The sequence below is a fragment of the Hyaena hyaena genome, unplaced genomic scaffold, assembly GCF_003009895.1.
Source record: "Hyaena hyaena isolate Hyena2069 unplaced genomic scaffold, ASM300989v1 scaffold_54, whole genome shotgun sequence".
Lineage (NCBI taxonomy): Eukaryota > Metazoa > Chordata > Mammalia > Carnivora > Hyaenidae > Hyaena > Hyaena hyaena.
In genome coordinates, this window is record NW_024080685.1 from 1,139,350 (window position 1) to 1,164,482 (window position 25,133).

General features: G+C 38.8%; 1 non-coding gene across 1 annotated transcript; it reads left to right on the forward strand.

The window, feature by feature from the left end:
• The first annotated feature begins 6,936 nt into the window (after nt 1–6,936).
• On the forward strand, nt 6,937–7,039 carry LOC120231124. Its single transcript, XR_005528261.1, has one exon. It is a non-coding gene; the product is annotated as a U6 spliceosomal RNA (small nuclear RNA).
• The last annotated feature ends 18,094 nt before the right edge of the window (nt 7,040–25,133 follow it).

Genomic DNA, 25,133 nt, shown 5'->3' on the forward strand with positions numbered 1-25,133 from the left:
TCATTTGCTTATTATCAGTATCAGGGCAACTTTGTTTTGCATTTTTCATCACAAGCATCCTTAAAGGCTTTATTCTGACTTCCGGTTTCCAACTAGTTACCTTCCAATAGAGGCTCAGTGACTCCTTTTATTTGTGAGTACTTATCCTTCCATAAATACATATAGACATAGATATAAATTTGTAATATAAAAAAATACATAGTTACACACGTGCAATGTGAAAAGTTTGAAAACACAGACACGTAGAAGAAAAAGTCACCTACACTCTCAACACTCAAATATATAAACAATTTGGTGTATGTCTTCATTGACATGGTTTCTGTACAGGTACTTACCAAAATGCTATTACCTCTGGCTTGATGTTTTATAACCTGCTTTTATCACATAAAACATATTATGAACTATCTACCATATGTCAGTCGGGGTTTTTTTTTCCCCTGCAATGTGATTTTAACTGGCTGTACTGTATTACACCATATAAAGCATTATTTAATCGGTTCCCTATTGTGAGAAATTTATATTACTGTAAATAAGACTGAAGTAAATGTGTATATATAGCAGGACACAACCAGGATAGTGTCTTTTACATACGTTTCCAAAAAGGAAATTGCCAACTGAGAGAGAATTGTGTATTTTTAAAGAATTTCTCTCAAAAAAAGTGTCAACTTTATACTCCTAGGACAACTCCTAGATTATTTTTTTTATTTACCAATCACATTCTATTTTAAATATGTATATTATTGATTTTCTAATAATATTGAATTCTTTCTATAGATTTCCCCTGTATTTTTGCTTTTTTTTTTACTTCTCATAGTCTTTGCACATCTTTTCCATATTGATTTGTAAGATCTCTTTATATATTAGGCACAGCAACTCTTCATCATAAATGCTATGAATACATTTCACAAGTATTATTTGCTTTTTAATTTTGTTTATTGTAGATTTTTTACATTCAAAAGTTTGAGTATTTCAATATTCAATCTATTAATATTTTTCCTTAACACTTGTATCTCAGTGTTAAACAGCTTTCCCATCCTTAAAGTATGTAAGTATGCATATTTATTTTCTTCTAGCTTATTTATTTAGATATTATTCATACATCAAATTTAACATTCAATTCATCTAACCTTTGTGATGTAAAACTATGATTTTTATTTATTTATTTTTTGGTTTCAGGAGTAGAATTTAGTAATTCATCACTTACATATAATATCCAGTGTTCATCGTAACAAGTGCCTTCCTTAGTACCCATCACCCATTTAGCCTGTCCTCACCTCCCCTCCAGCAACGCTCAGTTTGTTCTTTATATGTAAGAGTTTCTCATTGTTTACCTGCCTCTGTTTTTTAATCTTATTTTATTTTTTTCCTTTCTTTCCCATATGTTCATCTGTTTTGTTTCCTTAAATACCCATATGAGTGAAATCATATATTTGTCTTTCTCTGACTGATTTATATCACTTGGCATAATATACCTTGTTACAAATGCCAAGATTCTATTCCTTTTGATTGTTGAGTAATATTCCATTATATATATATATATATATATATATACCATATATATACCATGTATATACCATGTATATATATGCCACATCTCCTTTATCCATTCATCAGTTGATGGACATTTGAACTCTTTCCATAATTTGGCTATTGTTGATAGTACTGCTATACACATTGGGGTACATGTGCTCCTTCAAATCAGCATTTTTTGTGTCCTTTGGATAAAAACCTAGTAGTACAATTGCTGGGTCATAGGTTAGTTCTATTTTTACTTTTTAAGGAATATTTATACTGTTCTTCAGAGTAGCTGCACCAGTTTGTATTGCCACCAACAGTGCAAGAGGATTTCCCCTTTCTCCACGTCCTCACCAACATCTGTTGTTCCCTGAATTGTTAGTGTTGGCCATTCTGACAGGGTGTGAGGTGGTATCTCATTGTGGTTTTGATTTGCATTTCCCTGATGATGAGTGATGTTGAACATACTTTCACGTGTCTGTTTGCCATCTGGATGTCATCTTTGGAAAAGTGTCTGTTCATGTCTTTTGCCAATTTCTTCACTGGATTATTTGTTTTTTGGGTGTTGAATTTGGTAAGTTCTTTGTAGATTTTGGATACTATCCCTTTACTGATATTTCATTTGCAAGTATCTTCTCCCATTCTGTTGGTTGCCTTTTAATTTTGCTGATTGTTTCCTTCACTGTGCAGAAGCTTTTTATCTTCATGAAATCTCAATAGTTCATTTTTGCTTTTGTTTCGCTTGCTTTCAGACAGAAGGAGTTGCTGTGGCCAAGGTCAAAGAGGTTGTTGCCACTTTTCTCCTCTAGGGTTTTGATGGTTTCCTGTCTCACATTTAGGTCTTTCATCCATTTTGAATTTATTTTTGTGTATGGTGTAAGAAAGTGGTCCAGTTTCATTCTTCTGCATGTCACTGTCCAGTTTTCCCAACACTGTATTTTGAAGAGCTTGTCTTTATTCCACTAGATATTCTTTCCTGCTTTGTCAAAGATGAGTTGGCCATGCATTTGTGGGTCCATTATTTTTCCATCAGTGTTTCTTAACAGGTTCTCTATTCTGTTCCATTGATCTATCTGCCTGAAAACCTGGGATATTTAAATCTAACTTAATTTTTCTAAACTAGTAGTTTGTTAACGATGTAACATTTATTAAATAATTATAGATTACAAACTCCACAAAGCAAGGACTATCTCTTATTCTCCATTGTATCCCCAAAGCCTAGCACAGTGGCTATCAGGCTCACGGTTGCTCAGGCCAAATGTTTTTTTTTTTTTTATATTTTATTTTATTTTACTTTTTTTTAACAAATAGTTTATTGTCAAATTAGTTTCTACATAACACTCAGTGCTCATCCCCAAAGTGCCCTCCTCCATGCCCCTCCCCCCTCCCCCCCACATCCATCAGTCCTCAGTTTTTGTCAGCATTCAAGAGTCTCTCATGGTTTGCCTCTCTCCCTTTCCCCCACCATTTCTGCCCTTCTTCTCCCCCTTGTTCCTCCGTCAAGTTCCTCCTAATCCTCCTATACGTGCAAACATATGATATTTGTCCTTCTCTGCGCTCAGGCCAAATGTTTAATAGTCTACTTTTGACTTCTTTCTTTCCCTTCATCCACTCCCAGTAAATCGGCAAGTTCTGACGTTGTATCTTAGTCTCTGAATCTCCACTCTCCCCTAAATTACGCTGGAATCACTTCTTCCTCAAACACTGCAATGACCTCCTAATTGGTCTTTGCCTTCACTCTTGTCTCACTATGCCCATTCTCCACTTGTAACCAGCATAATCTTCTCCACTCAAAAATCAGATCATAATACCATCTCTGATTTTCTTTGCTGAAAACCTTTCTGCTGGTTGCCTCCCACATCTGGGATAAAATCTAGATCTGAACTCCTTCCCATCGGTCCCATGACCCAGTTCCCTATTCTTTGATTTGATTGATTCTGTTTTCCTGGTACTGACTTTATACTTTGCGGCTCTGGTTTGTCTTTTGTTCTTGAAACATACCAAGCCTCATTTCCTTTGCTCTTGTCAGGTCTCTGCCTAGAAAACTTAGCTTTCAACACAGCTGATTTTTCTGTTTTTTTCTTAAACGTAACCACCTCAGAGACACCTTCCATGGGCATCATATCCAAATGAGGCCTCCAATCTTTCTCTAATGCAGTCCCTTATTTTATTGTCCTAGTGACAATTGTCACTATGTGAATTCATTTCACTGTTTTGTTAATGACTGTGTATTTATTGTTTTGGGTGATTTGTATATTTTATGTCTCTTCTCATTAAAACTTTAGCTCTAAGAAAACAGGAACTTTGAATTCTAGGTTCAGGGCTCTGCCTTCTCTACCTCAAACAATGCTAGGCCCATGTCAGAGGTTTAAGAAACACTGATAGAGGAACAAATAATAGTGGCTTAATAAATATATGTTGAGTAAATAAATACAAATCTATTTTCTCTGACTTGAAATCATACTTTTATCAAGTATTAAGGTATATATATATATATTTTAAATATGGGTCTAGAATTTACATTTTATTCAATTCATCTATGTAGCTATATTGGTATCAGTTTCTTATTATTAAAATTTTATAGTACAGCTTAATATCTCATGGTATAATTTGATCATCTTTTTTTTCTAAAATGTTCTTGATTATCTTAGCCTTATAATTTTGTAAATAGCTGCTCACTATAGAATAATAATGATTTAGTTTCTATTTAGTGATTTCACCATTAACCATTGTTGTTGGCAGTTTCTCCTAGGCCAACAGGTTAATCCATGTTATCAATTTACTTCAGCTCTAGGGGAGAAAGGCACCTAAGAGGAGATATTTTTCTTGGTTAATGCCTTCTTTTAGAGTATTCAAGTGAGTGCTACATTGACTATAGGAATAGCTCTGCTTTGTTCATGCCTCCCTGTATTTGGAGGGACGTCCCTGAGCCGGTTCTGGGTTTGGACATGTGACTTGCTTTGGTCAATGGGTCAGTTCCAAGTGATAAAAGCAGAGGGTTGAAAATCAACTGGGCCCTGGGAGTTACCCTTTGATGGTTAAGCTTTGTTGGGCTCTTCAAGCCAGAACCACCATATGAACAAGGCTGGGCTAGCCTGTGGGGTGAGGAGAGACCCTTGGCCCAGCTGCTCCATTACTGTAGCTGACAGCCTAAAGGCAGAGCCACTAAGATAATCTGCAGCTGACTAAAGACCCAGAAATGAGTCCAGCTAATGGCAGAAACACTGTCTAGCAGAGCCTAGCCCACATTACCAACCCATGGAACAATGAGCTATTTCATTGGTGATTGTGCTAAACCACTACATTTTAAGGTGGTTTGTTTTGGAGCACAATCTAATGAATACATCTGGCATGTTTTGTCAAATACACACATACAAACATGCTTGCATACCAATATATCATTAATTGAAAATCAGGAGAAATATTTAGATTACATTGTGTTTCTACTACAATTTTGTTGCAGGAATACAGTGGCCCATAGCAAAAGAACAGAAAAGAAGGAGAAAAAAAGAGATGTGGGTTATTGTTAGGTTAGGTCATTTCCACAGACCACTAAATCACCCCTGAAAAACATTTAGAGATGATTGTAACTTGAGGAAAACACATGAACAATGAGAAATTACCTGGTTGTAACACTATGTAACCCATGCTGTGGGCCACGCTTATCAGTTTGTTTCATGGCCTTCTACCTCATTTTGTATCTGAAGCTGTATTTGAGGCCTATGCTAGGCACTAAGTGAAGTAAAAAAGGAAGTAGCATAACTCCACACATTGAAGAGACTCCCCCAAAAATCTAACTGGATTACCTTTTTAAGGAAGCCAGCCATTCATAATGAGGCAACACGGTAAATTACTTTTCCAATGTGTAAAGCTTAAAATAAAAATACTTTACAATTGGGAATTTTTACATTCAAGATCTTCGTAAATTACAACATTTATAATATTAATTCTCGGGGAAAATCCTGACATTTGTCTTGAACTTGAGAAGTAAACTATCATTTCCTATTTAGATTAATGAACATTTAGTTTATTTCCTGTGAAAACAAAGGCTTTCAAACTTTGATTTAAAAAACTAAAATTTTTCTTTGTTGAGAAAAATAAGATAAGGGAGGAGAAACTCCCTTTTAAAATTCTCCCAAAAGTTTAATTTAAGCCATGTTGTTTTTGATGGTTGGGTCATTTAAACAACTTTTATATAGTTGATGAACTTTTAAAAAATAACCTCTGTTATTCCATTGTAGGGCTGAACAGTAAATTTTGAAGCAGCCTATGATTTCTCTTAATGATGGGGATAAATGCCACACAACTGCTTTCACAACTTGAACAATGAAAAACAATATTGAGAAGTGATCCAAATAATTTCTAGTTCTAAGCACTTTTCGTGTCTAAGAGAATGTTTCAGTATACACTGAACATTCAGTATACACTGTTTTTCAACAGTGTGATGGCCAGTGGAAAGAATTCAACTTACCCAGTCGTTGAAAAACTGCTGTGTGCCAGGCAGATGCAGAGATGGCCACATAGAGATACATAAGAACTTCTCTGCCTTCCAGGATCCACAATCGTCAACATGGAGACGGACTCCATTCAGTCTTCTCTGCCACAGGAGAGAAGGGATTTCAAAGCACACATACTTTCAAAATTCAGTGACAGAAAGAATCCTAGGGTATGATGGTGTTTTGATAGATTTTAAGAGGTGGGAGCCTCAACAGTAAAGTTTGTTTTAACAAATAAATGTAGTCCTTAGTTTTATTTTTTAATTAATTAATTAATTAATTTAGAGTGGGGGAGGGGCAGAGAGAGAAGACAAAAATCTGAAGCAGGATCCAGGCTCTGAGCTGTCAGCACAGAGCCCAACACAGTGCTTGAACCCACAAACTGTGAGATCATGACATGAGCAGAAGTTGAATGCTTAACGGACTGAACCACTCAGATGCCCCATAAATGGACTTTTTAAAGGAATGGACAGTCCTTTTCAAATGGAATAAGCAAAAATCATTCTCACACCCCAAATTTACTGCCTTTTAATATTGATAATTGTGTACAAGCATAAAGAAATCCAATAGAATGTGACAGTGATTGCTTTTTTCTAAATATGGTAGTTAGCCGATTTGATTTTTATATCAGTCTGTTTCTACATTCCTCCTCCCCCAACATATGCACACACACTTCACACCCTTCCAGTTTTGGAAAAAGATGAAAAAAATAATAGCAATCGTAATAATAAGAGTAACACCATATAAAAATGGAATTCCACATGACAAATAGCTTATAAGCAATCAATGTCCTTAAATCTCAATATAAGCAGTTGAATGATACTGAAACTCAAGTCATAGCCTGGACATTCTTCAATGGTGTATTGTAATAGTGACCATATTTCTAAATAAAAACCATAATATTTGGTCTGCTTTCTGGAAAGAATCCATGAATTTAAGAATTTGCTAAGATTGGAATGATACAGAAAAGATTAGCATGGCCACTGAACAAGGATAATACACAAATTCATGAAGCATTAGATATTAAAAAAAATTGCTAGGAAATCAGAGACATATGAATGTTAAATAAATAACACAGTTCTCATTAATGCAGACTGTGAGTGGTGTGTTCTTGTCCCTTGTCTGTGTTATTGCTACAGGACCACACTTTGGATGGCTCCCATCATCTCACATATACTGAAACCATCCGGTTGCTTATAACACACACTTGACATCAGAGTCATATGTAGAAGTAACTAAGGATGTGTGTGTGTTTCTTTTTCTTTTAGTTTTTCATTTAAAAATTCTCATATGTGGGACGCCTGGGTGGCTCAGTCAGTCAAGCATCCAACTCTTGATTTCAGTTCAGGTTATGATCTCACAGTTTGTGAGATGGACCCCCACATCGGGCTCTGTGCTGACAGCACAGAACCTGCTTGGGATTCTCCTCTCTCTCTCTCTCAAAATAAAGAGAGAAATTTTTTTATATTCTCTTTATAATTTAAATAAAAATTTAATTAATTTTTAAAAAGTTCTCAAACTCTCACAATTGTTTTCTATCCCCTGATAACTAGCTACATATGGTCATGTATCTTAGGCAGAGGTGCTTGGATATCTTCAGAAAGCAGGAGGTGGTTGAGCTTGTGCTGGCTACACCCATTGTAAGTAGCTCCTGGAACATATTGTGTTTGCACTAAGGGGTCCCTCCTGGGGCAAACTCTTGTGATATCAAGTAGTTCACAACATATTCATGGAGCAAGGTTAAACATTTGAGTAATGGAATTCCTCTTCTGGGTAGTGTCTGTTTATTACTTAGAATAAAAAGAAGGAGCTGTTAAAATACTCCTCTTTCTAACTATATAGGTGTATGATATCAGTTTTTGTCAATACTGTAACAGATTAAATGCAGAAACAGATAGGAGAATCCAGATGATTTCTATTAAGCTAGATAGTAAAGAGATTTGCCAACTATGAAACAATGAAATTCTCTTCAGTACATTTTTTTTGTTTGGGAAAATATAGTTATTTTTGATAAAATATAATTGACTGATAATGAATTTATATTTTTAAATAAATTAACAGGTAAATTATTTTTTTCCTCAGTTTTAATTTCTGACACAGTGAACATCAATAAATATAATCTACATAAGCAAAATCCCTTGGGGTTGTCAATAATGTTGAAAAGTGTAAAGAGATTCCAAGTAACTGAAAAAGTTGAGAATTTCTGGCTGGGAACAGAGATGGGTGGGACCTAGAAGAGTACATTTGGGGAGAAATCAACATTTAGCTGGTGATGGAAACAGGCATGTGGAGGAAATTGGCCAGCAAAAGTTTATAAAAGGAAAAGAAATGACTTATAAGAAAATGAGCTTTAGTTTCTTAACCTGTCTAAGTGTATCTCATCTACAAAATGTGAATAATGTTCTCTGCATTGTTGTAAATGGGTCAGTGTTTGTAAAGCACTTCTTATAAGAAGGTACATGATATTTACTTTTTATTTTTCTATCTTTTTAAACCTTATTTATGTATGTTTGTATGTATGTATGTATGTATGTATGTATTTTTGAGAGAGAGAGAGAATGCACAAGCACATTAGCAGGGGAAGGGCAGAGAGAAAGGGAGAGAGAATCCCAAGCAGGCTCTGCACTGTTGGTACAGAGCCCAATGCAGGGTTCGATTTCACTGCTGTGAGATCATGACCTGAGCCAAAATCAAGAGCTGGATGTTTCACTGAATGAGCCATTAGGTGTCCCTGAGTCTTTTACCTTACTTAATTCCAATATAGAATTCGTTTCTTAGACATTTTCCAATTGACCAGTCAAGCACTCCTAGTTTCCTTTATGCAGGAGTAAGGGTAGAGGGGAAGCAAGTAGGGAGAGAAAGTTTGAGACAATGAAGGGAAAGGGAAGTGTAGCTTGTCATCTGCCCTTACTGCATTCATATGGTTCAAGCAGCCCCTGCCTTTGAGGCGAGTGGCTTTACTACTTCTTTTAAATTGGATTCAAATGTCCTAGGTATTTTTCAGTGTGGCAAAAAGAACAGAATGACATTGGTATCAGATGTGATTTGAATTCTGCTGTGCTCCATACTGGTTGTGTGACTTTGGGAAGTTACTCCACTTTTTGGAGCCCTAGTTTCCTAATCTATACAATGAGAACCCTGACAGAGACCTTAATGGGAATCCTACTGCATAAGGACATGTAGGCAAACATAATAGTTGCTCAGTAAGTGACAACAACATTGCTGTTTGCTGAGACCTAAGCAAAGATCTCTAAAGCAAGAAAACCAACACTTCCAAGATTGAAGTGAAGAGTTAGAACTGAGGGATGGAACTAAAGGGAAAATGAAAGTAGACTGTGAACAGTGAAAAAAAATTTTAGAAAAAAATTCATAGTTTGATGTTTTTGTTTTTCCATTGTGACTCAAACATCCATTTTAATCCTTTCTAAAAGGGTAGATATGTGTACACATCTATATCATCTGTATCTATATCCTATCTATCTATCTATCTATCTACTCATCAAAGTGAGCACATGGACTGGCAGCCACTGAAATTCAGGGTGGGATGGGCTGATGGTAGGAAGAGTGGTTTCTAGATATGCAGATGGACAGACTGCTATGACAGAAGACAAGTGGATAGGTCTCCACAAATTCAAAAATTGAAAGCCTCTGCAGTGTTTTTCATACCAAGGCCTACATTTTGCAACTGAGGTTGTGCTGTAGTCTGCCAGGCTCCATTTCCATGCTATCTCTATGTAGGTTATTTATTCAAGGATGATTTATTTTCCTAAAGTGCCATGAAAATGTTGGAGGCAGCATGGCACATATAGAGACAGTTCAGGCTTTGGAGCCAAGCAGAACTTGGTTTGACTCCTAGCCCTGCTGATCTGGGCAAATTAATTAATGCAACCTGTAGTACTGAGTGCGTACCATGTCCCTGGCATTGCACTAATTTCTTATGACATGACAATGAGCAAAGACCTCTATAATCCCTACTCTTATGGACCTCACAGTATCAAGTGGGAGATAGACATTATTTTAAAATGAAACCAACTTGACAATAAGCTATTTAAGAAAAAAAAACATTTTATTCATACTAAAAATAAAATAAAATAAAATGACACGAATGAATATATGATTACTCTCTGAAATAAATTCTAATCTGCATTATAAGTCAGGGTCGGGTGGAGGAAATGACATCTAATCAGAAGGAGCAGCCTATGCAAAAGATCTTTGGCAGAAAGGAACAAAGAAAATTAAAAGACTGAGAAAAATTCAGGGTAGTTGGAATGAAGACAGCCAGAGGGGGGATCAGAAGCTCCAGCTTCATTGTCTGTAAACTGGAGATAAAAATACATAAGGTATTTTTATGGGTTAGTGAGAGCATATGAGACGCCCAGCCAATAGTGACTATTCATTCAATGGTGGCTACAATTACAGTTACATAATTATCGCAGAGATGAAGAGTTTCTTCAGTTATGTAACATTTGATCAACCTTCTCTTAACATTTTAGTTGTGCTCATCCTTTACAAGCATGTAAACTCATTCAACTGGCAGACAAATTCATCCCAGTCCCTACAATACCCAGAAGGCTTACAGTTTATGGAGAAAGTGTGGTATTTTCATTTGGTCTTGGACTGTGTACATGCCTGTCAATGAGAGAAGGGATGTCGGAAAGCCATTGTTAAAAGGAAGAAGGGAAGGAGTCAAAGAAACCCAATGCTCTAAATCTTTTTTTGTTCCCTAGACATGTCTTGAAATGTGACATTCCATTCCCCTAGTCTGTCATTTTTCTATCCTACAGGCAAGGTTCCAACCTCCCAGCGTGTACCCGCAAGCAAAGATCTGAACAAGGAAGCTACTGCAGACAAAGCTCTTTTAACGATATCAGGGAGTTAAATTGAATTGCAGAATTAGGTAGTCTTGAGGATGCAGTAGCATTTATTTATTTATTTAGTCATTGATTTATTTTCATTTATTTTTACAGTTTTATTTATTTATTTATTTTTGTAAGTCCTTTTTAAAAATTTTATTTATTCCTTAAAGAGAGAGAGAAGATAGAGGGTTTCAAGCAGGCTCCATACTGTCAACATTCAAACGTACGAACCATGAGATCATGACCTGAGCTGAAACCAAGAGTCAGATGCTTAACTGAGCTACCCAGCCACTCTTAAATTCTAAGTTAGTTAACATACAGTGTAATATTAGTTTCAAGTGTACAATCTAGTGATTCAGCACTTCCATACAGCCCCCAGTGCTCATCACAGATGCACTCCTTAATCCCCATCACCTGTTGATCAACCCCGCTCCCCCCGACTGACCCTCTGGTAACCATCAGTTTGTTCTCTATAATTAAGAGTTTCTTTTTTCTTTGGCCTCTCTCTCTTTCGTTTTTATTGTTTCTTAAATTCCCCTTACAAGTGAAATCATATGGCATTTGTTTTTTTCTGACTGATTTATTTTCTTTAGCAGAATACTCTCTAGCTCCATCCACGTGATTGCAAATGGCAAGATTTTATTCTTTTTATGGCTGAGTAATATTCCATGGTGCGTGTGTGTGTGTGTGTGTGTGTATATATATATATATATATATATATATATTCATCAAATGACACTAGGGGCTGTTTCCATAATTTGACTATTGTTGGTAATACTGCTGCAAACATCGAGGTGCATGTATAAATTTGAATTAGTATTCTTTGGGCAGATTTCTAGTTGTGCAATTGCTGGATTATAAAGGAGAAATGGATAAATTCCTAGAAACATGTAAACTACTGAAACTGAAACAGGAAAAAATAGAAAACTTGAACAGACTGATAACCAGCAAAGAAATTTAATCAGTAAAACAAAACAAAACAAAAACTCTCAACCAACAAAAATCCAGGACCAGATGGCTTCACAGGTAAAATCTACCAAACATTTAAAGAAGAGTTAATACCTATTCTTCTCAAACTATTCTGAAGAACCGAAAAGGAAGGAAAAATTCCAAGTTCATCTTATGAGACCAGTATTACCCTGATACCAAAATCAGACAGAGACCCCACTAAAAAAGAGAAGTACAGGCCAATATCTGTGATGAACATGGATGCAAATATTCTCAATAAAATAGTAGCAAACCTAATCCAACAGTACATTAAAGAAAATTACCACGGGGCACCTGGGTGGCTCAGTGGGTTAAGCGCCTGACTTCACTCAGGTCAAGATCTCACAGCTTGGGAGTTCAAGCCCCATGTCTGGCTCTGTGTTGACAGTTCAGAGCCTGGAACCTGCTTCAGATTTTGCATCTCCCTCTCTCTCTGCCCCTCCCCCACTCATGCTCTCTCTCTCTCTCTCTCTCTCTCAAAAATAAATAAATAAACATTAAAAAAAAGAAAATCTTCACTACAATCAAATGAGATTTATTCCTGGGTTGCAAAGGGTGGTTCAATATTCACAAATCAATCAGTGTAATACACCACATTAATAAAATAAAATATAAGAACCATATGATCATTTCAATAGATGCAGAAAAAGCATTTAACAAAGTACAACATCCATTCATGATAAAAACCCTCACTAGAGTAGGTTTAGAGGGAATACACCTCAACAAAATAAAGACTTTATTTATATGGAAAACCCACAGCTAATATCAGCCTCAATGGGAAAAACTGAGAACTTTTTTTCTACAGTCAGAAACAAGACAGTGATGTCAACTCTCACCACTGTTATTTAATATAGTATTATCCTCAACAATCAGACAACAAAAGGAAATAAAAGGCATCAGGGGCACCTGGGTGGCTTAGTCGGTTAAGCGTCCGACTTTCGCTTAGGTCATGATCTCGCGGTTCATGGGTTCGAGCCCCGCATCGGGCTCTGTGCTGATTGCCAGCTCAGAGCCTGGAGCCTGTTTCAGAGTCTGTGACTCCCTTTTTCTCTGACCCTCCCCTGCTCGCGCTGTCTCTCTCTCTCTCTCCTAGAAATAAGTTAAAAAAAAAGGAAATAAAAGGCATCGAAATCTTCAAGGAAGAAGTCAGGCTCTCACTATTTGCAGATGACATGATACTCTACATTGAGAACCTAAAAGACATCACTCAGAATTGCTGGCATCCACACCAGCAAAATTCAGGTGGGGAAAAATCAAAAGATGATAGAAGGCAGGGAAGGGAGTTAAGCTTGTTTCATTTGCAGGCAGTTAAGCATCTTGCATCCAGACCAACATCCTGTGACCAGCTTTGCTTACAGAGGGCTGAGCTCCTCGAGGTTGGAACTCAGGATGTGTTTCTGGGCTTCAGTTGCACAAGAAGGGACTAACACGTCAGCACCTCCTTCCAAACTCCACATCAGCTGTCATCAGAAGCAGCGGGTTGGCTTTTTTAGCTTGGGCTCCTGTGGATACAGCTCTCCAGAACCTGAAACTTAGGGGCTCACATTTCCATTGCAGTTTTATAGCCAGAGGGCTCCCTGGTTCCTGTCCATTTCTCACTTACAGTCTGGTTTTGTTGCCATAATTTTATAAAGTTGAGGAACTTGAAGCCACAGGAACCCATGATGTTGAACTCCCCATGTTGAAACTGCAGTTCCGGGACGTAAATCACCAGTTTCTCCTTTTTATACATGTTACTATAGTTGACCCTTCAACAAGACAGGTTTGAAATGCGTGGGTCCAATTAGAGGTGGGTTTTGGCAATAAATTCAGTACAGTACTATAAATGTATTTTATCTTCCTTATGGTTTTCTTGATAACATTTTCTTTTCTCCAGCTTATTATAAGAATACAGTACATAATACATGTAAGTTACAAAATGTGTTAATTTTATGTTATTGGTATCACTTCTGGTCAACAGTGGGCTGTTAGTAGTTAAGTTCTGAAGGAGTCATAAGTGGTATGAGGATTTTCTTTTTTTTTTTTTAAGTTTTTACTGTTTTATTTATTTCTGATAGAGAGAAAGACAGCGTGAGCAGGGGAGGGTCAGAGAGAGAGACACAGAATCTAAAACAGGCTCCAGGCTCTGAGCTAGCTGCCAGCACACAGAGCCCGACACGGGGCTCAAACCCACCTACCGTAAGATCATGATCTGAGCTGAAGTCGGACATCCAACCAACTGAGCCACCCAGGTGCCCCAATAGGAGGATTTTCAAATGTGCAGGGGTTGATGTCTCTAACCCCCTCCTTGTTCAAGGGTCAACTGTATTTGACCTATTTATGGCTTGTTATATTGCAAATTTGAGCACATTTTCTTTGCTGCCACTAAAGAGTCACCATATTCTTGACTGTCTTTGCTTTAACCATTGACTTAACCCAGAAACTACTGTAAAAGGAGACGTGGACACTCCCAAGGGGGTGAAATGCAGCTCAACATGGCCTGTATTTCACAGTCATTTGTTCTCTAACTAAAGGGCACCAGAACTCAGCTCCAACAAAATCCCTTCGAAGTAAGGGCTTCTAGATTTTCTCAGGGATTTCAGCCCAGTGTCCTACAGTCTTCTCCTTGACCCCCAGCTACAAGCATTTGAAGCCACTCTACTTTCTTTTTTTTTTTTTTATAATGTTTTATTTATTTCTAGGAGAGAGAGAGAGAGACAGAGAGAGACAGCGTGAGCAGGGGAGGGTCAGAGAGGGAGGGAGTCACAGACTCTGAAACAGGCTCCAGGCTCTGAGCTGGCAATCAGCACAGAGCCCGACGTGGGGCTCGAACCCACGAACCGCGAGATCATGACCTAAGCGAAAGTCGGACGCTTAACCGACTAAGCCACCCAGGCGCCCCAAAGCCACTCTACTTTCACTGTCATTGTGTTTCTGCTGGGACTGAAGCTGATGTCCAAGCCTGTGTGTTTTATCCTGAGGCTTCCCAAACTGTCTTCTCTGGAGGGGCCAAAGTGGTGAATACATCTAGAGGAGAGGCTTCCTACTCCCCTGTACCCCTCTGCCACTGGCCTAAATTCTGCTGCTCAGGTCAAGGCCTCAGAGAATCCTTCCTCTGAAGGCAGCCTCTCTTTCACAGCCTCACTTTTGAATCTCAGGAACAAAGGAGAGACTTCTAGTTTCTTGTCTGGAACATAAAGGGCTTAGAAGTCACCGTTCTGCTAACAAGTAAAAACCTGGACTGACCAAAAATTTTTAAATCCTTAAGACAGGGGAGTTAGCAGGGAAAACTGCTGTCTGAAAAATTGGAGAAACAGGTAACTGTAGAGAATCACAACTTACCAGAAGAGGAACAAAGGAACAGAAACCTCCAGGCAACTAGTATAGGGGGTAAGAAAACCTGACCTGAAATTGCTGAATTACTGGAGGCTCCTGAGGACAAGTCAGAAAGTTAAAAACTCCAGTGTGGAATAAGGGGTGGGGGCTATGCCTGAGTGGTTCCATCTGTTAAGCATCTGACTTGGGCTCAGGTCATGATCTCATAGTCTGTGAGATTGAGTCCCGCATTAGGCAGTGTAGAGCCCAACCCCCCACTGCTCCCCCCTTCTCAAAAATAAATAAGCATTAAAAAAACTCCGTGGAGATCCAGTCATTGGTGGTGGAGGGATTACTTTGGTGAGTTTAATCTCACAGAATTTTTAAAACTATGATTAATGTGTTCCTTGATTAATTAATTAATTAATGTGTTCCTTAATTAATTAACATGATCCTGTGAGGATCCAGTACAGCTCCTGGAGGTAAAACTCATATAGCTAATATGCCGAGTAGACAATAGTGCAAGAACAGAAGGGCCATGTGAGCAGAGAGACAGGAATTCTAGGAAAGTTAGAAAAGAAATGCTGGCGATCAAACTATAAGAGATATGAAAAAAGCCTTGGAATGGCTCATAGGTAGACTGTACATGACTGAGGAAAGAACCTCTGAGTTTGTGGATAGGTCAATAGAAACACCCAAAACTGAAAAACAAAGAGGGGGGGAAAAGGCTGAAAAAGACAGAAGAGGGTAATCTAAGGGCTGTGGGGCAAGTATGCATAACGGGAATACCACAAAAGGGGAAAGAAGAAAAATCAGGAGAAATATCTGAAGCAAGAATTATTGAAAATGTCCCTGAAATTAATGTCAGACACCAAACCACAGAGCCAGGAAGCTCAGAGAACAGCAAGCAGGGTAAATGCCAAAATTCGTATTTAAATGGCAGAAAATAAAAGATTGTTCAAATTATTAAATGAAGCCTAAGGGGGAAAAAAAACCTCTTACCTATAGAGGAATGAAGAATGGCATCCGACTTCTCCTTGGGAACCCCAAAACGTAAGAGAGTGGGGAGAGGTATTTAAAATGTCCTGAAAAGTGAAGGGCACCTAGGTGGCTTAGTTGGAAAAGCATCCAGCTCTTGATTTGGGCTCACGTTTGTGATCTTGTGGTTTGTGGGTCTAAGCCCTGCATTGGGCTCCATGCTGGGAGGGTGGGACCAGCTTGGGATTCTCTCTGTCTCTCTGTCTCTCTTTCTCTCAAAGTAAATACACTTTAAAAAGATGTCCTGAAGAATGAAATCATTATCTCTTTTCCTGTACTTCTTCAAGTTTATTGACAAATTCTTCTCCCCCAGTACAACCCCCATCAAGTTAACTGTGGCTCTGTTTCTCTCCCAGTTCAGTAGATAAATTGAGACTGCCTTCTGATTGAGCTACTGAGTCAATCACAATCAAATATATACACATTGGGAGTGTCCCAATGTGCTGTGACAAGCGTCCCTCACAGAGCAGTATGTAGGAAGACAGACCCGGTGTTCCCATAGGACTTTCATTCTAGTAAGTTCAGATGGAAGTTGAAGGGTATAAAAGTAACCAACCAATGCATTGAACCTATAGTAGACTGATTTTTTTCAGTAATTTTGTAGTTTTCAATTTCAAAATTTTTATAATAAATTTTTAATGTAAAGTAGAAAGAATTTACAATGAATACCTATATATTCACCACATAAATTCTGCAATTAGCACTTTATTATGCTTGTTTTTAAAATTGTATATCAATGTATATGTATCCATCCATCCATTTTTATGATCATATTTTTAAAAATATATTTCAAAGTAAATTATAGAAATCAATTTGTTCTACTCCTAAACTTTGACTGTGTATCATTATTATTAGCTAGAGTTCAATACGTGCATTTGAACAAATATTGCTTCCTTTTTTTCTTTTTGCAATGTAATTAAATACAGTGAAATGCATAAATCTTGGATGTTCTATTGGATGAGTTTTGATGAATCCATATACCAAAGCAACCCAATCCTTTTTCAAGAAACAGAAGTTACCATCATACCAGAAAGTTCTCTCACTTGCCTTCCCAGTTGATTCCTGCAGAGGTAACACTTCAGAGGCAACTGTTGTTCTGAATTTTCCCAACACACATTAGTTTTGCCCATTCCACGTAGCTGAAATCATAGTGTGTATTTTTCATGTCCAACTTCTTTTGCCTATTATCATTTCTGTAAGTTTCATTCAGGTAGTTGCCAGTTTCAGAAGCGTTTTCCTTTTTATGATGGAGTGATATTACAATATATATACCACAGCTTGTTTATCCATTCTCCTACTGCTGGACACCTGAGCTATTTCTACTTTTTGACAATGATAAATAAAGTGGTCCTGAATAACCTTGTATAAGTTATAAGATGGTTTTATAAAACTTTTCTTCCTGAGGTGCCTGGGTGACTCAGTTGGTTAAACATCCAACTTCGACTCAGGTCATGATCTCACGGTTCATGATTTCAAGCTCCGCATTGGGCTTTGTGCTGACAGCTCAGAGTCTGGAGCCTGCTTCAGATTCTGTGTCTACCTCTCTCTCTGCCCCTCTCCCACTCCCACTCTATCTTTCTCAAAAATAAATAAACATCTAAAAATTTTAAAAAACCTGTTCTTCCTTGTGACAACTATTGTCTGTATATATGGCTGACTTCTTTTTTTTAAATTTTTTTTACATTTATTTATTTTTGAGAGACAGAGACAGACAGAGCACAAGTGGGGGAGGGGCAGAGAGAGAGAATGAGACACAGAATCTGAAGCAGGCTCCAGGCTCTGAGCTGTCAGCACAGAGCATGGCATGAGCTTCCAACTTAAAAACGTCAGATCATGACCTGAGCCGAAGTCAGATTCTTAACCGAATGAGCCACCCAGGCACCCCATATATGGCTGACTTCTAAAGCTATATCTCTAACCTAAATCTGCCCCGTCACTACAGACTTTTTTTAAATTTTATTTTAGAGGCGCCTGGGGGGCTTAGTCGGTTAAGCGTCCGACTTTCGCTTAGGTCATGATCTCGCGGTTCGTGGGTTCGAGCCCCGCGTCGGGCTCTGTGCTGACTGCCAGCTCAGAACCTGGAGCCTGTTTCAGAGTCTGTGACTCCCTCTCTCTCTGACCCTCCCCTGCTCACGCTGTCTCTCTCTCTCCTAGAAATAAACAAAAATATTTTTAAAAAATTAAAAAAATTATTTTAGTTAGTTAACATACAGTGCATTATTGGCTTCAGGAGTAGAATTCAGTGTTTCATCACTTACATACAACACTCAGTATTCATCACCACAAGTGCGCTCCTTAAAACCCATCACCCATCTAGCCTATCCCCCACCCACCCCCCTCTGTCAACCCACAGTTTGTTGTCTTGTTAAGAATCTCTTGTGTTTTGCTTCCCTCTCTTCTTTTCCCCCCTTCCCATATGATCATCTGTTTTGTTTTTTAAATTCCACATATGAATGAAATCATATAGTATTTGTCTTTCTCTGACTTGTTTCACTTAGCATAATCCATTTTAGCTCCATCCACGTCATCGCAAATGGCAAGATTTTATTCTTTTTGGTGGCTGATGAATATTGCATCATATGTATATACCACATCTTCTTTCCAACTGCCAACTCAACGTCTCCACTTGGATTTCCTATAGACATCTCACATCTAATGTCTGAAAGCCAACTCCTGCTCAGCACCCACCCCAACTGCAATCTTTCCACCTCAGTAAATGATAAATCTATCCTTCCAATTATTCAAACCATAAAGCACAGCCCCAACCATTCTCTTCCATCATCCAATCCATGGGCAAATCCCATTTGTTCTGTCATCAGAATATATAGAATGTTCCAGGTATTAGCCCCTCTTCTTACCATCTGGTCAGAGACATTATTGTCTCACTCATAAATTTTGGAAAACCTAATAATTGGTCTCTTGCTTCCATTCTGCTTCTCCCACATAGCCTATTCTTAGCACCATAACCAAAGTGGTCCTTCTAGAGCACATATTTTAGATCATTCCATTCCTGCTGCTTTAAAAAGCTCAACTGACTCCTTATTTCACTCAGAGCAAAAGCCCTGCAAATGGCTCTCCAGGCTCTGTGCAGTCTGGCTCTCCATGACGCAACTGGCCCTTTTCCTGTTCTCTCCACACTGCTCAGGTCTTTTAGTTTTTGTTTTGTTCTGTTTGTCTGTTTAGTGACATTGGCCTCCTGGTGGTCCCTCAGTGTATTTGCAATTGCTCTTCCTTCTACCTGACCTACATTTCCCCAGAGACAGCATGCTGAATAGTCACCGTCCTAGAGATTCCTTCTCTAACCACTTAAAATTGCAACCCCAGGGGCACCTGGGTGGCTCAGTCGATTGAGCATCCCACTACAGCTCAGGTCATGATCTCGTGGTTCGTGGGTTCAAGCCCCGCGTCGGGCTCTGTGCTGACTGCCAGCTCAGAGCCTGGGGCCTGTTTCATATTCTGTGTCTCTGTCTCTCTCTGACCCTCCCCAGCTCACGCTGTCTCCCTCTCTCTCTCTCAGAAATAAATAAAATATTTTTTTTAAAGAAAAAAAATTGCAACCCCACCCCGAACCAGCACTCTCTGTCTCCCTTCCCTGCTTTATTTTTTTCCACAGCACTTATTTATTTTCATTTTTCCATTTGTGTATTGTTAATCTTCTTCCACTTGAATATAATCCTCATGAGAACAGGTATTTTTATCTCTTTTGTTCATGCTGTAATTTTAGTGGTTCCCATTGTACCTGGAATACAGTAGACACATTAAATTGACACATGAATGAATATACTGATAATTATATTTACTTTATACTACATCATTAGGTGAAAGGCATGGTGCTAAATTTTAATTAGTCCGTATAGTGTTGGGCCCTCTAATACAGAAAGGAGTGTCCTTTTGGTGATGGTGGATTAGTTTGCAGTTTACCAAACATATACTGAAGCCCTTCTTGAGGCCTTAAGACATAAAGTTGAGTAGTATTCCCATTTATGAATTTGAACATCTCAGGCCAATACTGTATTTTGGGGGAAACTTTTACCCTAATAGGCAATATGCTCCGATAGAGATTTTTAAAAAGACTATTTCCCCTGAATCTTGATAAAGCTGAGCCCTTTTCTCATTGTTCAGTTGCACAGAAGCCATTGACAAAATGGTGATATGTTCCTTTTTTCTGTTTCAAAGTGGCATCAGTATATATGAGTATTTATACGTATACAGGTATTTTTTAATAACTATTTCAGGGTCTGTGCAATGTTCCAGAAGGGAAAACCTTTCTATTAAAGAGCCTGTTTGGTTCATGAAGGAAAGGTCCAACCTTGTAGCCACTGCCCACCCAAAAGCCATGGTACTTAGGGAATCAGGACAGTGACTCAAGGTGTTCAGGGTCTGCTGCCTCTGGGGCACTGCGTCCAAGCAGAGCACTGGCTCTCCAACTTCAGTGGATTCAGAATCACCCAGGGACTTGTCTGAACACAGACTACCGGGCCCCAGGTCCCGAGCTTCCGACTCAGTAAGTCCTTGGTGAAATCTGAGAACTTGCATTTTTAGCAAGTTCCTGGCTGGCTCCAGGATCAGGCTTTGAAAAACAGATTTGATGTCTGTTTGCTGCTCCTCTTTTCCCGGGCTGGGTCTGTACCCTGTGCCCCGGGCCAGGCTCCATTGCCTCACATCCAGGGGAGCTGCTGGCGGCTGAGGGACTAGAAGTGGAGGGTGGAAATAAGCCCAGTCTCACTCTTCCTGCTGAGCTTTGCTTCCGCGACTATGAGGACTGACATCTCCTGCCCCTTGCAAATGGTGATGACTCCATAGATGCACCAGTACCGAAGGTCTGATTTAGTTTGTTCATTAGTTCCTCAAATGAAGAAAGGAGAAAACCAAGACCAGGAGCAGATTAAGCCACCGGTTCGGAAACTTTAATATACAATATACACACGAGATGCTTATTAAAAATGCAGATTCTCTGTTAATGCCACCGTCACCTCACAGGCATGCTGGTATTAGGTCTAAGGTAGTTCAAGAAACAACACTTGGGGTGCCTGGGTGGCTCACTGGAGCATCTGACTTCAGTTTCAGGTCATGATCTCACAGTGAGTTTGAGTCCCGCATCAGGCTCTCTGCTGTCAGCTCAGAGCCCACTTCAGATCCTCTGTCCCCTCTCTCTCTACCCCTCTCCCCCTCGTACGTGTTCTCTCTCTCTCTCTAAAACATAAAAAATAAAACTTCTTTTAAAAAAGAAATAACATTTAAATTAGCATCCAGATGATTCCATTATGGGTAATCAGGAAACCCATTTCCAGAAATATTTAATTAAATAATTTTCCCAATTTCACCCAATAATAGTATACATGCAATAGAACCGTGTCTCATTCATTGAAATATGTTCTTGAATGCCTACTTTGTGTAAGCAAGGTTCTAGGCTATGAAGCAGCTATGGTTCACAAGACTGATTGAATCACCCACACACTTTCATCTATAACATGACGTCTCTTCCTAAATGACTCCGATTAAGAATTCTTGAGATGAATTACGCTTTGTTGTGTTTCGACTTCAGCCACTGACATTAAAAAAAAAAATTATAATCATGGGTATCAATTATAGGCACCAATTTAAAAATATAATAGCAAATAGCATATTCTCTAAGGCTTAATCCAATTAAATAACGTATAAATCCATACCATATGACACAACGTAATTTAATGCAATGCAGTATAATACAGCATAGTACAATACAGCAAAGAAATAATGTAACCCAATACAGCGCAACGTCTCACGCAGCTGCAGTGCAGTGAGGTTAGCGACAACCTCCTTTAGGTCTTGGGCTGCGGTGCCCTCTAGTGGCAGAAATGGAAACGCTTTTCTATGGTGGCTACAGCCCCATTTTCCACTTGTATAACTGTCAGCAAACATCGTGTTAGAAAGGAAAGGAGCTGGATTCCAGCCTCTTTATTCTACAGCTGAGGTCATGGGTTCAGAGACTTACCTGAGCTTCCATCTTTGCTGGAGAAAAAGTAACTAATCGTTCTATCCATACAACAGGTTGTTTTCAACACATTCTGTTGTTGATTTGTGATGAATAGTAACTAGCCTTTTCTCCAGCCTGAAGACAGGAGACTGGAGTGGCAAATACAGAAGTGTGAGAAACCCTTAGAAGAATTAGCATAATAGAAATATAAAAATGAAATGTGTAATAGAATTTAATAGGTATAGAAAAGTCTGTATTCTATAACACAAAGCCATCTTGTCTAAATGGTTAGAGAGGCACCTCCTATCCTTAGAGATAGCAAGGAGAAGTTAATGATAAAAATTCCTTATTTCACAAAATGTACATGTATAATTACAGTTCATTCAACTCATATTTATTGAGCAATCACCATGTTTTAGGCTCAGCTGAAACACACACACACACACACACACACACACACACTAAGCCATTTCATCTGCATAGTAAATTCCTTTTCCTCCGTGTACATTTGCTGAGAATGATGGCAGCTTTCTTGGTGCCAGACACTGTGTTAAGTACTAGGGGAGCCCATAGTCATGGGCTGACTCATTCATCTCCTTTGAGGGAAGTGTGTCCTCTGATTGGACATGAAATTATGTGGGACTCCATACCAGTGGGTCAAGCTCAGGTGATCCATTGGAGTGACTCTTGGCATTCTTTTGTCCACTTTTGATGGTCAATAGACAAGTTTAGCAATCCTGGCTTGAGAAGGCCATGGGCTTTAGTCTCTTCAAGGACAAGTTTCTGGATCATGTTACCAGGAAGCCTCAAACTCAAACAGAGTTGCTAGCTGAAGAGAAGGGAAATCTACAATGGATAACGGAGAATGGAGACAATATCAGTCAATCCCAAGACCATTTGCAGGTCAGGGAATATAGTTCTTCCCACTTAATTTCTTCTCCCACGTTTCTCCCAGGAAGAGAGACCCCTAAGATCTTAGAAGAGCTGCTTCCTATAAGCACGTGAAGAAGTCGATCCTGGCAGTGCTGGGGGTTGACTACAGTAGGCGTGAGTTATGCCCCCATATTCTCCTGCGTTGCCTCAGTTACTGAAGTACTGTGAGCAGATGGTCTGTAGCTCAGATCCTTCAGCATTTTCTTCAGCGGTGGAATCACCCTGCCCAAGGTCATACCATTCTGGACCCTTACCACCTCCAATGACTGATATGGTGGAAGTATAAAGACTCTTGTGACTCAAAGCAGGATAATTCTGATGGGCCACTGCAGCTCCAGTAATGATCATTTAAGTTATGGCTTAATAGACTATCGAAAAGATTTAAATGCAAATTTACTTAAAGTTCCTGTTATTGCTTCAAATTAGGATGCAATTAAATTTTAATTACCATAAGAATTTGATGATAACATCCTAAGTATGTAATTTTCTTTTTTAAAATATGTTTTCATATGGCCCATGCTTTGTAAACATTTCCACACACAGCATGGGCCATATGGAAACATGTGTTTTGATATATGCTACAGCAACCTCCATGGTCCTTTTGAAAAGCAATTAGGCCATAAGGGTCAGGAGATATAAACATATACATGGGCTTTGAGTTAGCAATACTGATCATGGAACTTTATTCTATGTAAATATTCTTTAAAAAATAACATATTTCTTGGGTATTTGTGGACTATTAAAAATTCTGCCTAGTTTTTCTTGGCTTAAAATAATTGTTCCACTAATTTTGAAATTTTGTGTTGACCCAGTCTAAAAAATGTATCTAAATTTGAATGGTGAAGAAGAGAAATTTTATCAGCTTGGTCTAATGAAAGTTGTCAGGTTGATGAAACAATTCTCTACTCACCCACATGATAACGCTACAAATCTCTTTGCCCGTCTTTTTGGATCTCTTTCTTTGTTTCTTGGGAAGATTTGCTTTATGTGATTAGATACTGAAGGACTTGTCTGGTATTGAGAAAGAGAAAAGCTGCCCCTCACATCAGGATCTGGCCTGACACTCTCAGCGAGAACTCCAGTGTTCTTCACAGAGCAGTGACATCAGACAAGCCACTCAGTAACCGTGGTGGATGAGGACACAAACAAGAGCACTCTGTAACCACGTCTGTACACAGACAAAGTCACAAACGAGACTTAAGCCCCCCAAATGATCCAACATCCCCCTAATCAGAGTGCCTGGGGCTTCGTCACAGTCTCAGGGGCTCTGGACTTCCCCAAGTCTGGGTAAGCTGTGTGTACAGACCCAGTCACAAGATTGCCTCCTGCTTGACAACACACAACCCAGAGCACAGCTCTGCTTCCCAGCCCTTTCCCCAAATGTCCTAACATGAGCCCCAATTCTAACAGTTTTCCCAAATGGCATTTAGTGAGACCCGTCCCCATGGTACATCTGTCCCCACGGTGCACTTTCTCTCTCACACAGAGAGCAACACAGGCCGCTCACTCGTTCAACGACAGTGGCTGTCCTGACAACTTCTTTACTTCACCTGCTAGAAGTTTCAACCTAAACACTGGCTAGAACTTTGAAAGCAAAGGTTAATTGATCTTAATCTAGACTTCTGGGTTGACCTTTCTAGTTTACATGGTATCTTCATCCCTGATTTCCTCAACCTTCAGTACGCTTTTCTCCAGGCAAGTAACAGGTCAACAACAATTTTGTTAAATGTTTGGCAATCTTCCTCCTCCACAAATATTTTAATATATATATGTATGTATATGCATATATGTTTATATTTATATAATTCTCTCTTTAAACAATTTTCTGGAGAGATGACAATATAGTTTGTGTTTGGCTAGGTATAGTTCTTGTCATTTCGTCGTATGTCATTTTGAAACTTTGAAGTTTCCTCCTAACTTGAGCAGAGCTGATCCAACCACCTGTGGGTACGTAGAAAGATGCCAGCAGGAAACATGCAGAGAGGTAAATAGGCTGTAGGTTGGAGAGAGGTCTGTTTAGTTGGCACGTGCTCTGGTGAGTATTAGATCCAATTTGAG